Source organism: Poeciliopsis prolifica, unplaced genomic scaffold (genome assembly GCF_027474105.1).
Source record: "Poeciliopsis prolifica strain line A6 unplaced genomic scaffold, Auburn_PproV2 SCAFFOLD098, whole genome shotgun sequence".
In the NCBI taxonomy this organism is placed as follows: Eukaryota; Metazoa; Chordata; class Actinopteri; order Cyprinodontiformes; family Poeciliidae; genus Poeciliopsis; species Poeciliopsis prolifica.
Genome location: NW_026562473.1, coordinates 994,340 through 1,016,640, shown reverse-complemented (window position 1 = coordinate 1,016,640; position 22,301 = coordinate 994,340). Strand labels below are relative to the sequence as shown.

At 44.0% G+C, this 22,301-nt stretch overlaps 1 pseudogene; it reads left to right on the top strand.

Moving 5' to 3' along the window:
- Positions 1-17,891: 17,891 nt before the first annotated feature.
- LOC129353864 (uncharacterized) lies at positions 17,892-22,085 on the top strand (annotated as a pseudogene).
- The last annotated feature ends 216 nt before the right edge of the window (positions 22,086-22,301 follow it).

Genomic DNA, 22,301 nt, shown 5'->3' with positions numbered 1-22,301 from the left:
AAACACACTTTTGTTTAACTTTTTATGATGCAAATACTTTTTACTTGAACATCTGGTAATTATCCTATGAGCACCAACTGGTGGCCAAGAAGCACAAATGCATTTTATTAATGATTGAAAATCATTATGATGTTTTGGTTTTCTGATGAAGATATTTAGATATAATACAAACTGTAATCATGAGTATTTTTGCCTTTGCATTCTGTTCAACATTTATTGTCACAAATGGATTGTTGCTGTAGGCCTACCTTTAAAAAAAAAAAAAAATGCTAAAACGGCTTACCAGAAAGTCACTTCTGTCAATAAAACATATTGGATTATATAACAGAAACAGGAAAAGGTACAAAAACACAGAAGTGTAAATGCAGCTTGCTTAGATTTTACAATAAAGTAAAAAACATCCTTTGAAGCTGATGCTGATGGGAGGCCTTTAATAATACTTAATACTCCAAACTGAGATGTATGCTGAGCTTGTTGTCAGAGTTGCTTTTGCACATGGATATAAAAAAAAAAACAAATGTGTGGCTTCTTGTTTTGACTCAGATGTAATTAAAACAAATCTGTTTCCTAAACTTCCTGGGGCCACTAGTAAGCTGACTTCACAAAGGATCAAGCTCAAGAAAGAAAAGGAGTTTGCATCATTTCTTTAGTCTGAATGTTAGTAGGCGATTTGAAAGCAGGAATGAAGAGATGGTGGTGAGAGGTGGGGATAAAGGGGGAAAGCCAGAGACAAAGAAAAACATAACAGAGGGAATTTAAAAGGAGGGGAGACAAAGAAGAGAATAGCTAAAGAGGAGGCCATGCTTCACAGATGTTAGCTGTGCTAAAACAGTAAGAGCATCCATCTTTACTCAGAATACAGATATTTAGAGAACACACAACACACGTCTTCGATTTGTTTTCTCACCTTAAATTATTTTATTTTTTGCTGCTCTTCTATTTCTCAATAAATTGAATGAAGCTGCAGTTTTTATAGGATTCCAATGCCCCTCCTCTTCCAAAGCTCCTCCTCTTCCTCAGTCCTGTCTTTTAGTGTCTGGGGCAGCAGAATATTGATTCTTGCTGTGAAACTCTCAGTTCAGATCAGAGAAGCCTCTGACAGGCTCCAGGAGCGATCAAATCCTTCGGAGTCAAAGTTGACATAAAAACAACTTCTGGTCAGCAAGAGACAAAAAGCAGTGACTCTGATGTTTTGGAGCATTTTGTCAGAGATGGCTACACATGTAAATCCAGTGACAACCACACACATCCGTCACTGGAATGCTTCCAAACAGTTTGGTGTGGTTTCTACCCCTGTTCAAGCTAACAGCTTTCATTTTATTAAGAATTATTCTTTCGATATATTTTTATAAAATCAGCTCTTTTTCAGATGAAATCCATGCAGTTGTCTGTAGTTTTGGTTTCAAGCAGCAGAATAGGCCACTGCAGGGGTAGGCCTTTACAGCATTGTTTATTGTTATATATTATTTTCATAAAAAAGTTTTGATTTATCATTGCCACACAAATTAATGAAATCAAATATATTTATCTGTCATTAACATTAAATACTGACTAAGGGACCAGTTCATCCCTTAAACATTTCATTTATATCAAACGTGTTTTTGTTAAACATTAAGAAACATAAATCACAAATGTACATATTCTCCATATTTTAATATAAATTTGCCGGTGTTATTTTGCAACTACTCACATTCCAACAGCAGCTGCAGCAGATAAGGCCATCAGCTCAGGTGCTGCTTCGCTGCAGACATGTCAGCCTGGACGGTTCTTGGAATAGTTGGTGATTTTAATCATAGTTACACTTCCAACGTTTCAACAGTCTGGCAGCTTCTCCATCAGGAAGCACAAAGTGTTGAATTTATTTCATACAAATGACTAGAATTTGTACATCTCCAAAGCATCACCTCCTCTGGGCAAATGAATGAAAATGAATTAAGTTAACTTACTGTGGTGTCACTATATACATGTACAATGAGATTAAAGCCAAGCCAAAAGAGCAAACAAAAAAAGAAATCTGATCAACAGTTTGAAGAACCTGGCTTATTTATATTCTCTCTGGGATTAATGAAGTATTGATGAATTCAATTTGACTATGCTTCATACAATGAAAATAAAGAACATCTACTTTCAAAACCTACACAGTTTCTGAATCTTTTCTCCTGCTCTAATGTCTTTCCTGTGGTGAGCAAAGACATTAGAGAGACACATGGACCTAATGAAAGAAAGAGAAAAAAGAGAAGTGAGGGTACAGAAGAGGAAGAAAATGTCAAAAAAATAAATCAATGAATGAGTGAAGAAGAAGATGGAGTATAGTAAATCAGTTCACTTAAGTTCACAGAAACAGAGTGAAACAAAATCAAATATTTTAAGCTACTAAGAGATGGAAATCAACTTATTGACATAAAATCAGATGGGAAAGTGTGGAACCCTGTGGGTGTACAAACTTAAGATCAAAACATCTGTAAGGGTTGAAGAAAGATGAATAATAGAAAGAACTCAGTGTAGGAGTGCTGTCAAATGTAAAGATGAAAGAACTCGTTGAGAACTTAAAGGTAAGAAATTCAAAAGCTAAGGGAGCAAGAAGACTGACTGAAGGTCAAGTGAAACCTGAAATGGAATCTGTGCTGGTGGAATTTGAAACAAAAGAAAAGCAGATTTTCTTTGGTTTCATAAGGTTTACTTTTGGGAGATTGTACCAAAACCAGAGATTCGGTTCAATTGTCAGGAAGAATGTGTTGCTAAGATATATAAAAGAAAGAGGAGATACGTTTGATGTTCTAGAAAGGAGAATTAAAGTATGCAGGAATTGCAGCATGCAAAGGAGGAATGAGTAGAGTTACACAGTGTGAGTGTGAAAAACAGTTGATGTAACAAGAAATAGAGGGATTTCCTGTTGAATGGCACTAGTTTAAAGAAAGAATTGGTTTATGGTAGAACATGTTTTAATTGCTGTGGGAAGTATGAGAACCAGAGAAGAACGCTTGGTATAGAGATGGGTGATAGTGAGGAACTGAGGATGGAAAATAGTTGCTCAGTTAAATCAAGTTGATGAGACAGGAAAGATTTCATCTTTTGAAAGATGCTGGACTCATTTAGAGAGTATAGGAAAAGGAATGACACAGGCAGGAGTGCAAAGTTTTGGATGCAAGCTGCTGTTACAACCTAAAGATGATGCCAGAAGTGATGCTGATTGAATCAGGCCTCTCTCCCTTCTGTTGTCCTGACGCTAACCCCCCTGTTTCTCTCTCCTCAAAACGCTGAGAGGTTAAAGTCTAGCTTCAGCTCTGCTCCCTGATCTGGTTGTCTGCTCTCCATCCTGGACTCCTCCCTCTCACAACATTGCTACTCTCATGAAAGCACCAGAGTTGTGTGTTCAGGCCCACCACTCATGAAGCCAGCTTCCATCAGCTTCCACCTGGAAAAAGGTAACATAAGTTATTAAACATCCAGCTTCAGACACACATTTTAAAGAGGCAGTGTTAGGTTATTTGCAGGCACATTGTGCCATTTTAGAGTAGAATCATGTAACTATGTTATCTTGAGTTGCTAAAAGAAATTGGACTTTGCAATTTGACACATTGAAATAATTGGGCCTCTGACTCTTTAAAAAGCTCGTAGTCTTCCCAACTCTCCTGCTTCAATGATAGGAGTGTTGTAGTTGGTATGAGTAGAGTTCAGCAGATGTTTAGTTCCAGCAGGTGTTTGATAATTGCTGCTGCTAGTTTGCAGGAGCTGAATCAGGGAGGTGAGGTTGGAGGGATCCTTGGTTAGACTGAACCTCCAAGGAGGAGCTTTGGGTAAATAGGCGCCGTCTTCTGAGAACAAGCCACGAGACACCTCTGAATGATTGCCTGGAGATTCAAGAATTTCTCAAACAGGCATGAAAGTATGAAGGCAACTCTCCATTTTAGATGAAAAAAATAACATTCTGACAAAATATAAAGCTATGATACAGCACCTTTCAAACTTACTGTATGTTTAATTGGTGCCTGCTTCAGTGCTAAAACTCAATCATGAAAGGTTAAGTTTTACATTAAAAAGCATATACCTAAATGAAAATGTTAGACTTTCTTATATTCTGGTTTCATTTTTTTTTTAGATGGTTTATTGTCTTATCTATTGCAACTGAAAGCTACAGATTTTTTCTTTTTTGTGGTGGAAGTAGATGTTATAACTTGGTGAGTGGTAATTTGTGATATTTTACCACAAGTTGAAGGGACAGTTGGCTTCAGTGAGCAAATTTAGAGCTGTCCTCTGATGCTGCAGGTCTTGTTATAAGCCTTCAGCGATTCATCCAGTCAATCACTTGATGAGCCTGTTTGACTTTCAACCTGTCAACGCTGCGGTTGGCAGTGGCTCTGTGAAGCAGACCAGATAAAACCAGTCTCTGCAGATGAGCAGAAAAACATAGCTGTCATTGCAATCATTCCAGCCGTGTGAACTTGGCTTCAACAACTGCAGCCAGGCCACAGGGACCCAGCAAGATGGGTGTTTGTGGGGAAGCAAAGGGGAAAGGGGAAGTTCTGAGAGGAAGTGTTGTGTGCCATAGGAGATGCCATTCTGGGTGCAGCTGGTGCCCTGGCAAGATTAGACGCAGAGGAAAAGCCAGGATGACAGAGAAAGATGGAGGGCATCAAACGCCCATGCAGTCAGCAGTTGTTCCTCTCAGGGTAAACAGTTCAATAAGAGCGGTGCCAGAGATAGTTGTGATGCCTGCTATGATGCCAGGCCCAGGGCTCTTCAACCATCTGATATTGACAAAGCATCCAGCGCATGCTGCGGAGCCGATTTCACAGACATGCTCAGTGGCTAGCTCTGTGATGCTAATCAATCGGAGTCCTTACTGTGATTGAGGTTGCAGCAGTTGCAGAACTGAAGTAATTGTCAACTGTTATGAGCAACAGTTTTTGTAGGTTTAATTTCTGTGGTTCTTCGATGTGATTAAATAAAACGCAACAGCAAGTGCGGCTATCATCTTCCTGGCTAACAGGAAAAATGACTAACTGATTTCAGAAGGTGAGATGAAGCAGCAAGGAGGACTCAACACACATCACGTGTAATCAGACAAAAAATAAATCAGATACAGATGATTCTTGTTCTCATGCACACCTGTGTGTTGTTGCTTTTTCTTAAGTAGCATGACACAAAGTGACTTCAGAATAATGCAATTGAAACTCTCCACAGCACAGCAATGCCAGAAAGGCTGGTAATGATGAAACCATTAGCTTAAAGAGTTCTTGATTGTTTGTAATAAACAGTGTGAAAACATTTATTCAGAGTGATTTAACACTGACATGAAAATGTGTTCCTGCAGTCTGGAAAAGTATGCAATTCTGTTTACATATTTTCTACAGTAATAATGGAAAAACAAAACAGAAACCTGAACCTGTTTTAGTGCATTAAAAGATATAAACATAATTTTAAATTGAAATGTATAACATGCTCTATTTGCTTTTAGAGATTTTCTTTGTTTCTTAAACAAAGAAAATAAACACACACTGAATAAAGCTGCTTCACATTAAATAATAGAATTCTAGATATAATTTTGCCTGAAAAAAATCTTGCTTATTGCTTTCATTTTAATAAACAGATTTGCAACACATGTCTGTTGCAAGACACTGAAATGAGAATCAGCTGTTTCACATACTTGTGATTAGTGATATTCAGAGAATATTCATAAAAATAAAATAAATAAAAACGTAGGACATGTGAATTAAGAAAAATGCTGACTGCTGAATATAACTTTTGTAAATAAATGAATAAACTTGTAGTGAAATGTAGCAAAATGAATCCAAACTGCTACAGATGATCACCTTTAGATCTGATAATCTGTAGACTGTGAGGCAGGGTGAGCTTTATTGGCATTTAGAGGGCAGCTATTGCTCATAATTTCATTTTTCAGAATATGCTTAATAATATTAATGTGGCCCTGTTAGAACCAAACAACCCTTGTGGCCTGCAAAACCTGAAGTTACTTTATTAATCCCAAATCTCCTTAGTATAGCCACCAGATCTCCATGAACTTTGTGTTTGCATTTGTAAACTTAAAGGGATTCATAAGAGTTTTCTTAATATTTGAAATAATGTGAGGCAGAGCCCTGTCTGGAAGCCATCTATGTGCTGCCCTTTCTGTTGATTAACACAATTTCACAGTTCATGTGAAAGTCATCTAAAACCTAATTAAAAGTGGTTCATGGTACATTCCTCCTCATTTCCACAGATCACAGCAACTGCCAGAAGAATTAAAAGGTAAGATCTGGTAATTACCTCTAAACCAGCCCAGAAAATTCTGATCTATTATGGGATTTCTGCAGCAGGCTTATCAAGGCCTTATCAGACAGCTGCATGATTACTAAGACCAAACTCCTGGGATGGAAAATGAGGATGAAATAGCCAGTGTAAAATCTAAAATGACAGAAAACAGCAGTGACACACTGCTGAGGTGATTGTGGAGTTTCGATAAAATCTGCGTATTTTGCACAGAGATGAAAGGACAAATGGAAGAGTGGTGTATGTGTGGGGGGAGGAGATTAACAAAGAGGACGTTGAGTGAGACCACAGCTAATTCACTTTTACTGCGTGTTATAGCATCATTGCAGTGTGTGATTGGTGTTTATTAGAGCTGCAGCCATTAATTTAAGCCTCATCCACATATAAATAATGTTGTCCACACCTGATCAGTTTAAGTTAAAGTGTTCATCCTCATGAACCTACTGAATTTCACCTGAGCTTTGTTTTAAACATGCCACCAATCACAATCCTTCAAAACAACCACCACTTCAGGGGGAGCGGAAGACATAGAGGGAGTTGTAAACATTGTAGAGTGAGAAATAAAATAAATAACACAGCTACAGAGAGCCAAGCAAATTCAAGCACCAGAAACAAAAATAGGAAATGCTTGATAATCCACTGCTACAGGGTTGTATGGTTGTTTGCTCTGAATCCACACAGAATTAGTCAAAAGAAAGTTTCCTAGTGGCTCTATTAGAATCCAGTTCATTACCTCACCAAAAACGCTCATCTCCCATGTTTTATTTTGTTATACAACCTCCAGTTACAGATGCAAGCTATAGGCTGAGCAAGAGCTTCTTTGTAGGAGTTGTCCTCCATTAATGATCAAGACAAGAACTGAACCGTGTCTTTACACACCTGATTCCTGTTTTCCACTAAAACGTCATGGAGGTGTAAGGCTGCCCTGTCCTTCTACAGTCGTCATACATCAATTCATTTCTTTTTGGGATTACAAAAATATTTTTCAACTGAACTGGATTAACCTCTATTTGATTAGAGCTAAAAAAATTAAATAAATAAATAAAAGAAATAGATTTCAATAAGTAGAACATGACACTGTTGTAATGGTCTGGTCCTGCTCTCTGAAACACCAGATAAATTCCAGTTTCTTGTTCTAAAATGTAGTAAAAAACATAGTGATCAGAACAATTTTCAAAAGTTCTGATACTTAAAGATTATAACTCTCTTTCCGATATGCATTAAATCATAAACTAACTGTTGAGAAATAGTTCCAACTTGCCCTCAAAAATATAATAGGACAGTAAAATGCCATGAAGATTATACTGTCTGGTCAAAATGAATCAGGCCTCATCATTAGTTCTCTTCTGTTTGTTTAAAGAGACATATGTTTGTGTCACTTTACATATTCGAGTTTCATAAATAACATGGGATAAATGAGAATAAGAATAAGAATGGAGGATTTTTGCTTGCAGGAATCACTGTCAATGAAACAGATAATGAAATGTTTAAGTGATATTATAATACATCTGATAGTTCTTCAGTGTTGATCAGAACAAAACCTTTCATCAGAATGATTTTCTTCTTTTCGACATGAGCTGCAAACATCAAACCTGCATGTAGTCAGAGAGGTAAACTGCAGTGAGCAGTGGAATGAGAAACAGCCTTCCAGCTCTCTGGCCCTCACCATGATGGCTCCCAGAGGTATGGTAATGAAGCTCAGTTTCTGAGAAAGAGAAAAAAAAACAAAGAAAGGATGGAGTAGAAAAAAGAGCTCATGTGTCCAACAGCCAGTCTGGTCCAACCTTTCAAAGTAACTTCCTAAAGGAAACTGAAATTTAAAACATCTTTAATCCTTCAGACTCTGTGATGTCTGAAGGAACATGTCATTCGATGCCCGTATGTAGCCGCTCTGACTTTAGCCCTGGTTGACTACTTGTGTATTTCCCGCAAATTTTTAAATGGATTTCACTTGACAATCCTCTCAAGGTTGTTCTCCATGTTGACAGTGCATTGTTTCCTTCCACTCTTTACCTTCCACTTCATTTTCCATTAATTTGCTTGATTCAGGACTGTGAACAACCAGCTACTTCAGCAATGACCTGTTATGGATTTCCCTTTTTGTGGAGAGTGTCAATGAGCATCTTCTGGACATCTGTCCAATCAGCAGTGTTACCTGTGGTTCTCTAGGCCACAATATTACCATTATATAACATTTGCACATTGAAAAAGATTAAAACAACAGACTTGTCAAATTCTCATTCAATCTGGAGAGACTCAGACTGGGACTTGAATGGTGAGTGGACATGATGTGTCTAGGACCAACGTTGATTGGACGTTGGTCCAATCAAAGTGCATCCTGTTGGCCTGCATTAGCCAACAGGATGCACAGGTTGGCTGATGCAAATGGGCTAGGAAGAGTCTTCCAGTTTGAATTTGCGCCTAAGCTTCACTTTCAGGACACTGAATTTTGGGTTTTCATTATCTGACTGCCATAGCCATCAAACTTACAAGAAACAGAGGCATAAAATATTTCACTTTGTGGATGATAAATTTCACTTTCTGAAGCTGTACAAAAAAAATTGAACTTCTGTAGAATAACTTATTCTACCTATTTAATATGCACTTTTCAGAATTCTTAGTAAGAATGTTTTGAAAATCAATTCTGTAGATGCTACTGTGTGACGATCAATGTGCCAGGAAAGTGTGTAAATGACAGATAGTCCTAAAAGGCCTATTTTTTTTTCTCCATGTTGTAAATTTTAAAGTTTTGTGTTTTTATACCAGTTAAGGCAAATCATCAGTTTGTATTCCTGTGGCACGCTTACATGTTTTTGGCATTTCTGTAGCAAAAGCATTTGTCAGTTGGTGTGGTGCATGCTACAGCAAAGTGTCAGCAGAAGAGAAATGATTGGAAGCCTCTGGAAACACTGTAGGCAACAAGTGTAGTTTGATCACAGCAGAAAAGTGTCCTTGACTTCCACCCCCTGCATGTTCCACAGACATGAGGAAAGAAGCCATGTCATCCTGACACATTGGCTGAAAATGGCTATATCATTTTGACAAACACCGAACCTGTCATCGTGGACACAGGGCCTGGAGAAAGGTCTGAAAAATATTATTTTGTACCATCTTCCCGCTAAATTCAGTCAATTCGGACAGTTGATTGCACTACTGTGAGTAAGCCCATTATAGCGATGGATGATATCAGAATCTATTACTGTGCAGGACAGAGGACTCAAGCTTTGCACATAGTATTTTGTTTCTACAGAAAAAGATACTTTCTTGACATCCAAAGAGCTGGAAGGGAGACTCATCTGAGAAAAAAGTTTCATACTCATCATCTTCTTCTGTCCATCATTGTTCTTCCAGCAGATTGTCAGTTTGTCCTCAACAGAATGTAGCTTCTCTGCTGCCCTCACTGTCAAAAGGTCTTTGTTCAATAACTCATCCTTTACCAGCTCACTATGAAGAAGAAGCTCTGACTGCTGGACAGCCAGTCCTGTAACTTGGTCTTAGACTGTAGATTCATTATCATTCTGCTGGTCCTCATGTTTCAGAAAACTGTTGATTCAACTCAATAATGTTATGAATCACAATGTTCTCACTAGTGAGGCCATTCTGAACAAATCGGGCTGTGTGTCCTTGAAGGTAAGCAACACAAGGAAACTATGAGCTGGAATCTTTCACATGATCACCTGCTGGGGGTAAGACATAAAGTTAGCAGAGCAGTTTACTCCACAAATACACTAATAGACAAGCTCAGTGTTACAAAATAATATTCACCTTAACAATCTAGGCAATAATCCAAAAACAGTGTAAATGATCAACACAAAAACTGAACTCAAATACCACCTTTATTTATGTATTTCATTTCAAACCATTCAAATTACATAAAAAACTTTTTAACAAAATGATCAACAAAAGGTGTTCAATGTGGAGAAAGAGGACTCATTCAGTCCTGCATACAATTGTTTACATACTATATATATATAGTATGTATATATATACATACTATATATATATAGTATGTATATATATATACATACTACATGTATGTATATATATATATATACTATATATATATAGTATGTAAACAATTATGTAAAAAAATAAAGGGGACACTCAAACAACACAATATAACTCCAAGTAAATCAAACTTCTGTGAAATCAAACTGTCCACTTAGACAGCACCACTGATTGACAATCAATATCACCTGCTGTTGTGCAAATGGAATAGACAATATATATATATATATATATATATATATATATATATATATATATATATATATATATATATATATATATATATATAAAATTCCCTTCTCACCCACCGCGGGTGGTTCTTATCCTCTGAGCTTGGGTCCTCTACCAGAGGCCTGGGAGCTTGAGGGTTCTGCGCAGTATCTTGGCTGTGCCAAGGACTGCACATTTCTGGACTGAGATGTCTGATGTTGTTCCTGGGATCTGTTGTAGCCACTGCTCCAGTTTGGGGGTTACTGCCCCGAGGGCCCCGATGACCACAGGCACCACTGTGGTCTTCACCTTCCAGGCCCTCTCCAGTTCTTCCCTGAGGCCCTGGTATTTCTCCAGTTTCTCGTGCTCCTTTTTCCTGATGTTGCAATCGCTTGGTATTGCTACATCTACCACAACGGCTTTCCTCTGTTGTTTATCCACTACGACAATGTCTGGTTGGTTCGCCATTACCATTCTGTCTGTCTGGATCTGGAAGTCCCACAGGATCTTAGCTCTGGCGTTCTCCACCACCTTTGGGGGTGTTTCCCACTTTGATCTCGGGGTTTCCAGTCCATATTCTGCACAGATGCTTCTGTACACTATGCCTGCCACTTGGTTATGTCGTTCCATGTACGCTTTCCCTGCCAGTATCTTGCACCCTGCTGTGATGTGCTGGACTGTCTCAGGGGCCTCCTTGCACAACCTACACCTTGGGTCTTGTCTGGTGTGGTAGATCTGGGCCTCTATTGCTCTGGTGTTTAGGGCCTGTTCCTGGGCGGCCAGGATGAGGGCCTCTGTGCTGTCCTTGAGTCCAGCTTTTTCCAGCCATTGGTAGGATTTACTGATATCAGCCACTTGGGTTATTTGCTGGTGGTACATCCCATGTAGGGCCTTGTCCTCCCATGATGGTATCTCTGGCACCTCAACCTCCGTTCCCTGTTGTCTGAGACATTCACTGAGCACATTGTCTGTTGAGGCTTTGTCCCTGATGTATTTATGGATCTTAGTTGTTTCGTCCTGGATAGTGGTTCTTACACTCACTAGTCCTCTGCCTCCGTCCTTGCGGCTCATGTACAGTCTCAGGGTGCTGGATTTGGGATGGAACCCTCCATGCATGGTTAGTAGCTTTCTAGTCTTAATATCTGTGGCTTTTATTTCCTCCTTTGGCCAGCTAATTATTCCAGCAGGGTATCTGATTACTGGTAGGGCATAGCTGTTTATTGCACGGATTTTGTTCTTGCCATTGAGCTGGCTTCTCAGGACTTGCCTTATTCGTTGGAGGTATTTAGCTGTGGCTCCTTTCCTTGTGGCCTCATCGAGGTTGCCATTTGCTTGTGGTATACCTAGGTACTTGTAACTGTCCTCTATGTCTGCTATTGTTCCTTGAGGGAGTGAGACTCCTTCTGTGCGGATCACCTTCCCCCTCTTTGTGATCAGCCGACCACACTTCTCTAGTCCGAATGACCTGGAGAATATATATATATATATATATATATATATATATATATATATATATATATATATATATATATATAGCTGACTGGCTAGCTCAATACATAAGGCATCAGTATATCACCCGAGAGGGCGGGGTTCGAATCCAGTCTGGGTCCTTAGGCAAGACCCTTCAAGCTACTGCCTACCTCATACCATGAGAGATACTAAGTTGCGTAACATGCCGGCTCAGACGTCGCCCGGCCAAACAGGTCTGCGTCAGGTGTTGGGGAACCAGAGCACCTTGATGACAAATGGGCTACTGGAACAAGACGGAAATGGCGAGAGATGAAAATGTGGATCTGTTGGAATGCTACTACTCAAGTAACCCTAGTGAGAGAGGTTACATGCAAAGACTGGGGAAGGAATGGTTACTTCGACATCCCCAGTCAACACTAAGCGCTAAACAACTAGTAGCTCAGTGTTCCAACATCCGCAAACGGCAACTGCTATCACAACTTGAGATTGACGAGATACAACACAAATGCTACGGCAAAAGGGAGGAACCCGGATGTCAGGACTGTGGGGACTTAACTACAGGTCCCCACCCAGTGAGGGGATACACGGCCCCAATGAGCGAAACAGAGCTGAACGAGACAGCTGCTGACCTGAGAGAGAGAATCATGACCCGAATGACAACCAGGCCTCCTCGGCGCCAATTACAACGGCTGAGTGAAGTACCATCAGAAAGTCTCATTGAGAATGTGAATGCAGCATTGAGAACGATCCCTACCAACACCATAACAGAAACCAATGAGCTGATCTACAACTCAGCATCAGTGATCCTTGAGATACTTGGCTATAAGAGCAACCATGAGACCCAATACCCACCATGGAAAAGACGGTTAGAGGCTAAAATCAAGGTAACAAGGAGGGAAGTGAGCCAACTGTCAGAGCTCCACAAGGGTACAATGAAAAGACCAGTACCCAGAAAGTACAGGCAGATGCCCATACCTGAAGCACTTGAAACTGCCAAACAGAGGCTCCAAGCCTTGGCCAGCCGCCTAAAGAGATACACAAGGGAGAATGAATCCAGAAGGATTAACCGGCTCTTCTCCACTCAACCAGCTAAGGTGTACTCTCAATGGCAGGGTAATAACAACAGAGCAGACCCACCAAGGCTGGAGACTGAACAATACTGGAAAGGCATATGGGAAAGGGAGGCGTCCCACAACAGCAATGCACAGTGGCTGATCTCTCTACGAGAAGACCACAGCAACCTCCCTGAGCAAGCCCCGGTAACCATCACTGTGACAGATGTCCAAGAAAGAGTCTCAGGTATGAAAAACTGGACAGCAGCAGGGCCTGACATGATCCATGCCTACTGGCTAAAGAAACTCACTGCTCTCCATGAGCGACTGGCAGCCCAAATGAACCAGCTGCTACAAAGTGGGACTCACCCTGAATGGTTAACTGAAGGGCGGACAATCCTAATCCAGAAGGATCCAACAAAGGGTCCAGTCCCACCCAACTACCGACCCAATAACCTGCCTCTCCACAACCTGGAAGCTCATGTCAGGCATCATAGCGGCCAAGATAAGCAAACACATGGATAAACACATGAGCACGGCACAGAAGGGTATCGGTGTAAATACCAGAGGAGCCAAACACCAACTCCTCGTAGACCGCACAGTTGCCCGAGACTGCAAAACCCGACACACCAACCTGTGCATGGCTTGGATCGATTACAAGAAAGCCTATGACTCAATGCCGCATACTTGGATCATTGAATGCCTAGAGATGTATAACATCAACAGGATTCTTCATTGCAAACTCGATGAAGCTGTGGAAAACCACCCTTGAAGCCAACTGCAAACCACTTGCAGAAGTGTCCATCAAATGTGGCATATACCAAGGAGATGCTCTGTCCCCGCTACTGTTCTGCATAGGCCTGAACCCCCTCAGCCAAATTATCAACAAGACTGGCTACGGATACAGACTCAAAAATGGGGCCAACATCAGTCACCTCCTCTACATGGATGACATCAAGCTGTATGCCAAGAGTGAGCGAGACATCGACTCACTGATCCACACCACCAGGATCTACAGCACTGACATTGGGATGTCATTCGGACTAGAGAAGTGTGGTCGGCTGATCACAAAGAGGGGGAAGGTGATCCGCACAGAAGGAGTCTCACTCCCACAAGGAACAATAGCAGACATAGAGGACAGTTACAAGTACCTAGGTATACCACAAGCAAATGGCAACCTCGATGAGGCCACAAGGAAAGGAGCCACAGTTAAATACCTCCAACGAATAAGGCAAGTCCTGAGAAGCCAGCTCAATGGCAAGAACAAAATCCGTGCAATAAACAGCTATGCCCTGCCAGTAATCAGATACCCTGCTGGAATAATTAGCTGGCCAAAGGAGGAGATAAAAGCCACAGATATTAAGACTAGAAAGCTACTAACCATGCATGGAGGGTTCCATCCCAAATCCAGCACCCTGAGACTGTACACGAGCCGCAAGGAAGGAGGCAGAGGACTAGTGAGTGTGAGAACCACTGTCCAGGACGAAACAACTAAGATCCATAAATACATCAGGGACAAAGCCTCAACAGACAATGTGCTCCGTGAATGTCTCAGACAACAGGGAACGGAGGTTGAGGTGCCAGAGATACCATCATGGGAGGACAAGCCCCCACATGGGATGTACCACCAGCAAATAACCCAAGTGGCTGATATCAGTAAATCCTACCAATGGCTGGAAAAAGCTGGACTCAAGGACAGCACAGAGGCCCTCATCCTGGCCGCCCAGGAACAGGCCCTAAACACCAGAGCAATAGAGGCCCAGATCTACCACACCAGACAAGACCCAAGGTGTAGGTTGTGCAAGGAGGCCCCTGAGACAGTCCAGCACATCACAGCAGGGTGCAAGATACTGGCAGGGAAAGCGTACATGGAGCGACATAACCAAGTGGCAGGCATAGTGTACAGAAACATCTGTGCAGAATATGGACTGGAAACCTCGAGATCAAAGTGGGAAACACCCCCAAAGGTGGTGGAGAACGCCAGAGCTAAGATCCTGTGGGACTTCCAGATCCAGACAGACAAAATGGTAATGGCGAACCAACCAGACATTGTCGTAGTGGATAAACAACAGAGGAAAGCCGTTGTGGTAGATGTAGCAATACCAAGTGATTGCAACATCAGGAAAAAGGAGCACGAGAAACTGGAGAAATACCAGGGCCTCAGGGAAGAACTGGAGAGGGCCTGGAAGGTGAAGACCACAGTGGTGCCTGTGGTCATCGGGGCCCTCGGGGCAGTAACCCCCAAACTGGAGCAGTGGCTACAACAGATCCCAGGAACAACATCAGACATCTCAGTCCAGAAATGTGCAGTCCTTGGCACAGCCAAGATACTGCACAGAACCCTCAAGCTCCCAGGCCTCTGGTAGAGGACCCGAGCTCAGAGGATAAGAACCACCCGCGGTGGGTGAGAAGGGAAATTTTTATATATATATATATGAATCAACAGTTTTCTGAAACATGAGGACCAGCAGAATGATAATGAATGATAATGAAATATATATAAATTCACAAAACTTAACGTCTTTAACCCAGACTGTTGAGTTTTATCAGCATCTACTTCATATTTTCCATCAGTGGTTTCAGCCTCCTGTTGTAAAATAATACACATAATGTCATAATGCATGCTGGATTACCTGTGGTAATCCAACAGTCTCAGTGTCTGACAGCCATGGTGAAGCTTTGAGGAGCAGTGTAAGTGGTCTTTTCATCAGAGCAAATCTCTTAATATAATTTGGCTTGGAAACCACAAAAGCAATACAGGTGGGTTCTGCAGAGAAAATGAAGGATCCCATGCAAATATGTTGGTTCAATAATTTGGTTGCACTGAATAAAAAAATAAATTAAAAAAAACTGTTTTTGAAAGATACACTATAAGTTGTGTAAGAGTTGTGTCAGAAAATGCATCTATCATAAAACCAAAACCAAATGAAATAAGACTGAAGCAAACGGCCTGTGATGGACTGGTGGCCTCTCCAGGGTGACTCCGCCTCTCACACGCTGACCACTGGACACAGGCACCAGCATGACTCACTAAGGATGAGGATGTTAGAAAAGGGATGTATGGATGGATGGATTCACTCTGGTGACCCCTAAAGGGAAAAGCTCAAAGAGAAGAAGATGATGTTGGAATTTAACAATAATTAAAGAATAGATGGACCATAGTTTATAAACTGAATAAATTTAAATTGTTTAGTTTGAATGACATCAACATTTTCAAAAAGTCTATGTCTCTTTTCTCTATCATTGCTGCAGCTGAATGTGGATTTTTGGATAAGACATTAAGGCTTAACAATGCAAATCATCATATTGAACTCTTTCACATCTGTCAGGAAGAGCTTATTTTCTCTTGTACCTGTCATAAGTTGTTCAGTATAATAAAAGTGTGAGCTGAATGTCTACAATGTAAATGGAGCATTAAATCAAAAAGCGCTTTGCTCTGTCATGCACTTTCCCCTTTCACTTTCTTTATCATCAAATATCATGTCAAGTCCATGTTGTTATCTTCTTCTTTCACTTCCCTCTCTGCCTCCTCCTTCCTTTCCTGATTCTGGTGAAACAACAAAGCCAGTGAGTGGTGGTGACAGGTGATGCTGTGGATGAAAGCCTCTGACTGCAGCAGCTGTCACAGAGCTCAGCAGAGAGGTGAAACAAGCAAATAAGGAAAGAGTTTGGTGGGAGGCGGAATGAACTCGGCAGAGATGTTAAGCAAAGCTGTGGACTGTCGCCTCCACTGCTGTGAGCTTCCAACTGCAGCAGCTGAGGAATGAAACGTGCATTCTGTGACAGATAGACAGAAGAAATGCTGCCCACAAAGCCAATCATTTTATCGTTAACACACACTCTTGTTAATAATCAATTAATCAAGTTTATTTGTATCGCACATTTAATCAACAATGCAATGCAAAGTGCTTTACATCATAAAAATACAAAGTCAAACACCATGTTGTTCATCATTTTGACTGAAGGTACCAAAAAAATCCATCTATTCTATCTAAAAGTTGCAGGAGGCCGGCCCTCGATGCCTGGAGTTGCCCACCCATGCGCTAGGTAGTCAGTCCAGTTGGATGTGTCTCGTTCATTCCAACTGATTGACTTTAATTAGAGGTCAGAGACTACATTAAACATAAAATATTATTTTAATGTTGATTTCACTGCTTTTGTCCACCATTTTAGAAAGCAATGCAACTTCTGTTTTGGGATTTTGTTCTCCCTCCTGCGGTCTTAAGAGGCGCAGTCAATTGGACCCAGCAACGTTTTAGCTTGTGCATGGTGTCCACGTGTGCAATTTTACAAGGTTTTTTTTCCTATAGTTTCCCTTCCCCCGCTGTCTGACCGTGACATCGGCTGCAGTAATACTGATCTTTGCACTAAGACCATTTGGTCGCTTGTTGAAACCAGAAGATGAGTCAAGAGCAAATCTTCTTGGATCACTTCCAGCACTGCCAGAGTGGAGCAGAGGAGAGCTGCATGCATATTAGTTTTGCCACAACAGTCAAAATTTGGAATCTTAACCAGATGCATTCCAAAATGTTCTGTCCATAGCTCTTCAATGCACTGTCAGCTTTCTGTCAGCAAGATGCATTTAATCAGTGTCCATGTCAGAAATGACATTCAGAAAACATTTTTTCTTGATTTATTTTAGTTGCCTCTGCTATGTACTCATGCCCACCAATAAGGGGTGTGAAATGTAAAAATGATGGATGGGCTTCAAATATTTCACCTTTAAAAAAAAAAAAAAAATAGTCAAATATGGAAAATGTTCCAGGAAGATGATTTCTGCCATACAGTAAACAATTACAGAAAACCAGTAACAAACATTCTATTTCATCCCTACTGACCGCCAGAGGCAGTGCTTCAAGCACTGAATGATCATTCTTGCGCATGCGCAGGTCGAGTACTAATGACAACAAAGTCACCTGTGACCTGCCGGGGACCCACGTGACTCTATATAGTCACATGACACCCGGCATTCAATCCCTTTGTTCTTCTCGCGCGCAGGTGTGTGGTCGTGTGAAGCGAGTTGCTTCTGTGTTACCACTGTTGTCTAGCTGCTTGTTGCTAGTAGCCCCGTGACCGAATTTGGTCGGAGCTGCGGGCGTAAGTCTCGCCCTCCAGGGGCTGCACAAGCTGCGTTACTCCTTTACCAGATCTGCGGTCGCCGCTGTGACGACTGGTAAGTGTTTTGATTTTTCTCTCAGCAGTAGTTTGCTGTTCGCTTTGATTTGCCACGTTAATCGTTGTGGCTCTTTGACTCAGTCTGACTCACCTGTAGCGTTTCTGCTCGCGTTGAGTTGATTTTCAGTTTGATTTTCAGTTTGTATTCTAACTCACCTGTAGCGTTTCTGCTCGCGTTGAGTTGATTTTCAGTTTGTATTCTAACTCACCTGTAGCGTTTCTGCTCGCGTTGAGTTGATTTTCAGTTTGTATTCTGACTCACCTGTAGCGTTTCTGCTCGCGTTGAGTTGATTTTCAGTCTGTATTCTGACTCGCCAGTGGCGTTTCTGCTCGCGCTGAGTTCTTAGCCTCCACGTAGGTTTTCCTACAACGGGGTCGCCAGTGGCGTTTTCTGCTTGTGTTGACTTCTCGTTGGTGGTGGACGGATTACGCCTTTCAGCAATATGATGCTAGATAATTTATGCTGCTTGACCTGTCTGGCTCCCCTTCAGCCCAACAACGGGCATGACTTGTGTCCCTCCTGTCTCGGTGTGGAACATCTCCGGGAGGCGCTATCAGATGACGCTTGCCCCAACTGTTGCATCATGCCCCGCTCGGTCAGGCTGGATCGGTTGGCGGCGCTGGAGCGGCCTACTGACTGCTTGGGCGCTGTGCCACATGGTTCGCTGCCGCTGGGACAGGCGATGGGCAAACGCCCTACGGTAAAGACTACGACTTCGGTACCTGCGAAGCGAGCAAGACGAACCGATGCAGGGAGGTTGTCTACGAAGGTGGATCACCTCTCTACAGAGCTAACCCGCATGAAGGCCCTCCTCCGGTCCTTTAGAGCTGATGGTGAGCACGGCGCAACTCTCCCTCCAGAGCAGGATGAGGCATCGGTTAATGATGATGATGCTATTTCGGTGGCGGCCTCGGGCACCCTTTTCTGTGATGAACCTCCAGGGTTGGAGTCTGGGGCCTCAGAGTCTGACTCCGTTGCCTCCCAGGGGAGTCTGTGACTGCCGCTATTCGAGTGGCTCTTGCCCGTTTACAGATTAGTGTTCCTCAGACCCAACCTGCAGCTTCCAGCGCCTTCTTTAGGCGTGGTAGATCTGAGGCTGCCTTTGTGGTTCCTCCCTCAGAGGAGTATATTAGGGAACTACATGCTTGCTGGTCTGATACCAAGGCACTGTCACGTCTGACGACGGATGGCAGGGTTCTGGCGTCTATGCAGGAGGCGCCCAAGGTTGGCTTGGGGCAGATGCCTGCGGTGGAACCGGGCATTGCCTCTCTAATTATCCCCACTGATGAGGCTTTGCGGCCCAATGCTCGTTGTCCACGGCCTCAGTGCCGTATTACCTTGCAGAGAAGGGTCATAGGCCTTCTCTGCAAGGCCTATGACCCTGGGGCCCGCATGGGCCGGATTGGGAATTCACTCTCCCATCTTCTGCTGGCCCTGTCTTCCTCATTGGAATCTGTTCCATTGGACCACGCCACGCAAGGCCTGATTGATGCATCCCTGCAGGCCTTTGCTCTCATGACGAGGGAGCTCGGGCGCACACTCTCCATGCTGGTTCACGCTCGCCGCCAGGTCTGGTTGGCGCAGTCACCACTAACTGAGCCTTGTAGGAGGACCCTCCAGACTCTGCCTGTGGTTCCTGGGGAACTTTTCGGGTCTGCGGCACTGGATGCCTTGGATCGAACAGCCCAGGCCTCTCGAACACGGCAGCAGCTGGCAGGGCTTCACAGACGTGATCGCCTACGGGTTGGCACTTGGGCTGCTGCGGGTCCTTCACGGAGGTCCTCGCACCCACCTCCTTCCTTCATTGAGTCCCAGGGTCTGGTGCCGGGTCAGAGATCGGTCCAACAACCTGCTCCGGATCAGAGGAACCGGGCTCAAGACCGAGCTGGGGCCAGGGCATCTCACCCCTTTCGAGCCGCGCAGTCAGGCCGTCGAAGGGCCGGGGAGCCCGCAGGTGATGCCCTAGGGCCGGCGGTCGGTTGTTTTACCCCGGGACAGCTCGACTTCTGGGCTGCCCACACACCGGACATGTGGGTGTTGTCCACCCTGTCCCAGGGGTACCGCCTTCAATTCCGCCGCCGGCCACCCATCCCTGGCCGGGTCAGGATGACTGTGATCTGCGACCCGGTGAAAGCACAGGCACTGAACCAGGAAATCTGCACACTGCTGGACAAGGGTGCTATAGTGCCTGTGGACCCCCTGCTGGATCCAGGGGGCTTTTATTCCATGTATTTTCTGGTTCCCAAGAAGACTGGGGGTCTACGTCCGGTCTTGGACCTCAGGGCCCTGAATGTGTACTTGAAGGTAATGCCCTTTCATATGCTGACCACCAAGGAGGTGTTGAAAGCAATATCCCCGGGCGATTGGTTCACTTCCATAGATCTCAGGGATGCTTATTTTCATGTTCCCATTACCCCGCCCCATTGGTGGTTTCTTCGTTTTGCCTTTCAGGGGAGACACTTCCAGTTCAGGGTCCTCCCCTTTGGACTTTCACTGTCCCCCAGGGTGTTCACCCGATGTATCGCAGCGGCCCTCTCTTCTCTGCAGAGACGAGGATTGAGGATATTCCCGTACCTGGACGACTGGCTCGTTTGTTCCGCATCACGGGACCAGGCGATCCGGGACACTCGGTTAGTGCTCCATCATGTGGAATGTTTGGGCTTGCAGGTGAACATAGAGAAGAGCAGTTTGACTCCCTCCCAGGGGACCATCTTCCTGGGAATGGCGATAAGTTCCATCTCAATGACTGCTTGCCCGTCACCTCAACGGGTGAACAGTATATTGGGCATGCTCCCAGAGTTCAGGCGGGGTATGGCACCGCCTCTTGTGCGGTATCTTCGACTCCTGGGCATGCTTACGGCGGCATCCGCCGTGGTGCCCTTGGGGCTGCTGTCATTACGTCCCCTCCAGATGTGGTTGAACACTTTGAATCTGGACTCCACAAGGTACGCTCATCGTCGCAGGAGACTTCGGGTGGGCCCTCAGTGTCTTCAGTCTCTGGCCCAGTGGAGGGTAGGGTGTTTATGACACAAGGGGTCCCGCTCGGTTCCCTCCCGTGTCGTCGAGAAGTTGTGTTCACGGATGCATCCTCCACGGGCTGGGGTGCAACATGGCAGGGTCAAATGGCACAGGGAACATGGTCCCAGCGGCAGAGCCGGGAACACATCAACTTCCTGGAGTTGCAGGCTGTGTTTTTGGCTCTCCGGAGCTTTCTTCCAGGCTTGCGGGGGAAGCATGTGCTGGTGAGGTCAGACAACACCTCGGTGGTTTTTCACATCAATCACCAGGGGGGGACCAGGTCCAGGAAACTGTTTTACTTGACTCAGCAGCTCCTGATCTAGGCAACCCCATGCTTGGCCAGCCTCAGGGCAGCCTACATCCCCGGGCCACAGAACGTGTCGGCCGATTTTCTATCCCGCCAGAAGCCATTTCCAGGCGAATGGAAACTTCACCGAGAGGTGGTGGAGTTCATTTGGAGTTCCTTTGCAACCTTCGGCAGGGCGGACGTGGACCTGTTTGCCTTGAGGGACGCATTTCACTGTCCCCTTTGGTTCTCCTTGGACGACAGCGGTCCTCTGGGCCACGATGCGCTGGCACACGACTGGCCCCGGACCCTCCTTTATGCCTTTCCACCGTTCAGCCTACTTTTCCAGACTCTCCTGAGGATTTGTCAGGAAGGGCACAGGGTTCTGCTGGTGGCCCCCTTCTGGCCAGCGAGGACTTGGTTTCCTCTCCTTCGCGAGCTCAGCTCGGGCTCATTAATGCGTCTCCCCTCCAGGAGGGATCTTCTTTCCCAGATGGGGGGTCGGATTTTGCACCCCAAACCGGACCAGCTCCAACTCTGGATTTGGCCCCTGCAAGGCCGGGATCCACTTTCTCCAGATACACTGGGTCGGTAGGACGTACAATGGCTAATGCATGGGCGCCATCCACACGAACTGTCTATGCCAACAAGTGGGCGACCTTTGCAACCTGGTGCCATGAAAAGGGGCAAGATCCGGTGCAGTGTTCGGTCTCTGACATACTGACCTTCCTGCAGGAATTACTGGATCGGGGAAGGTCTCCATCTACCTTGAAAGTGTACGTGGCTGCCATTTCCTGCTGGCATGCCGGTC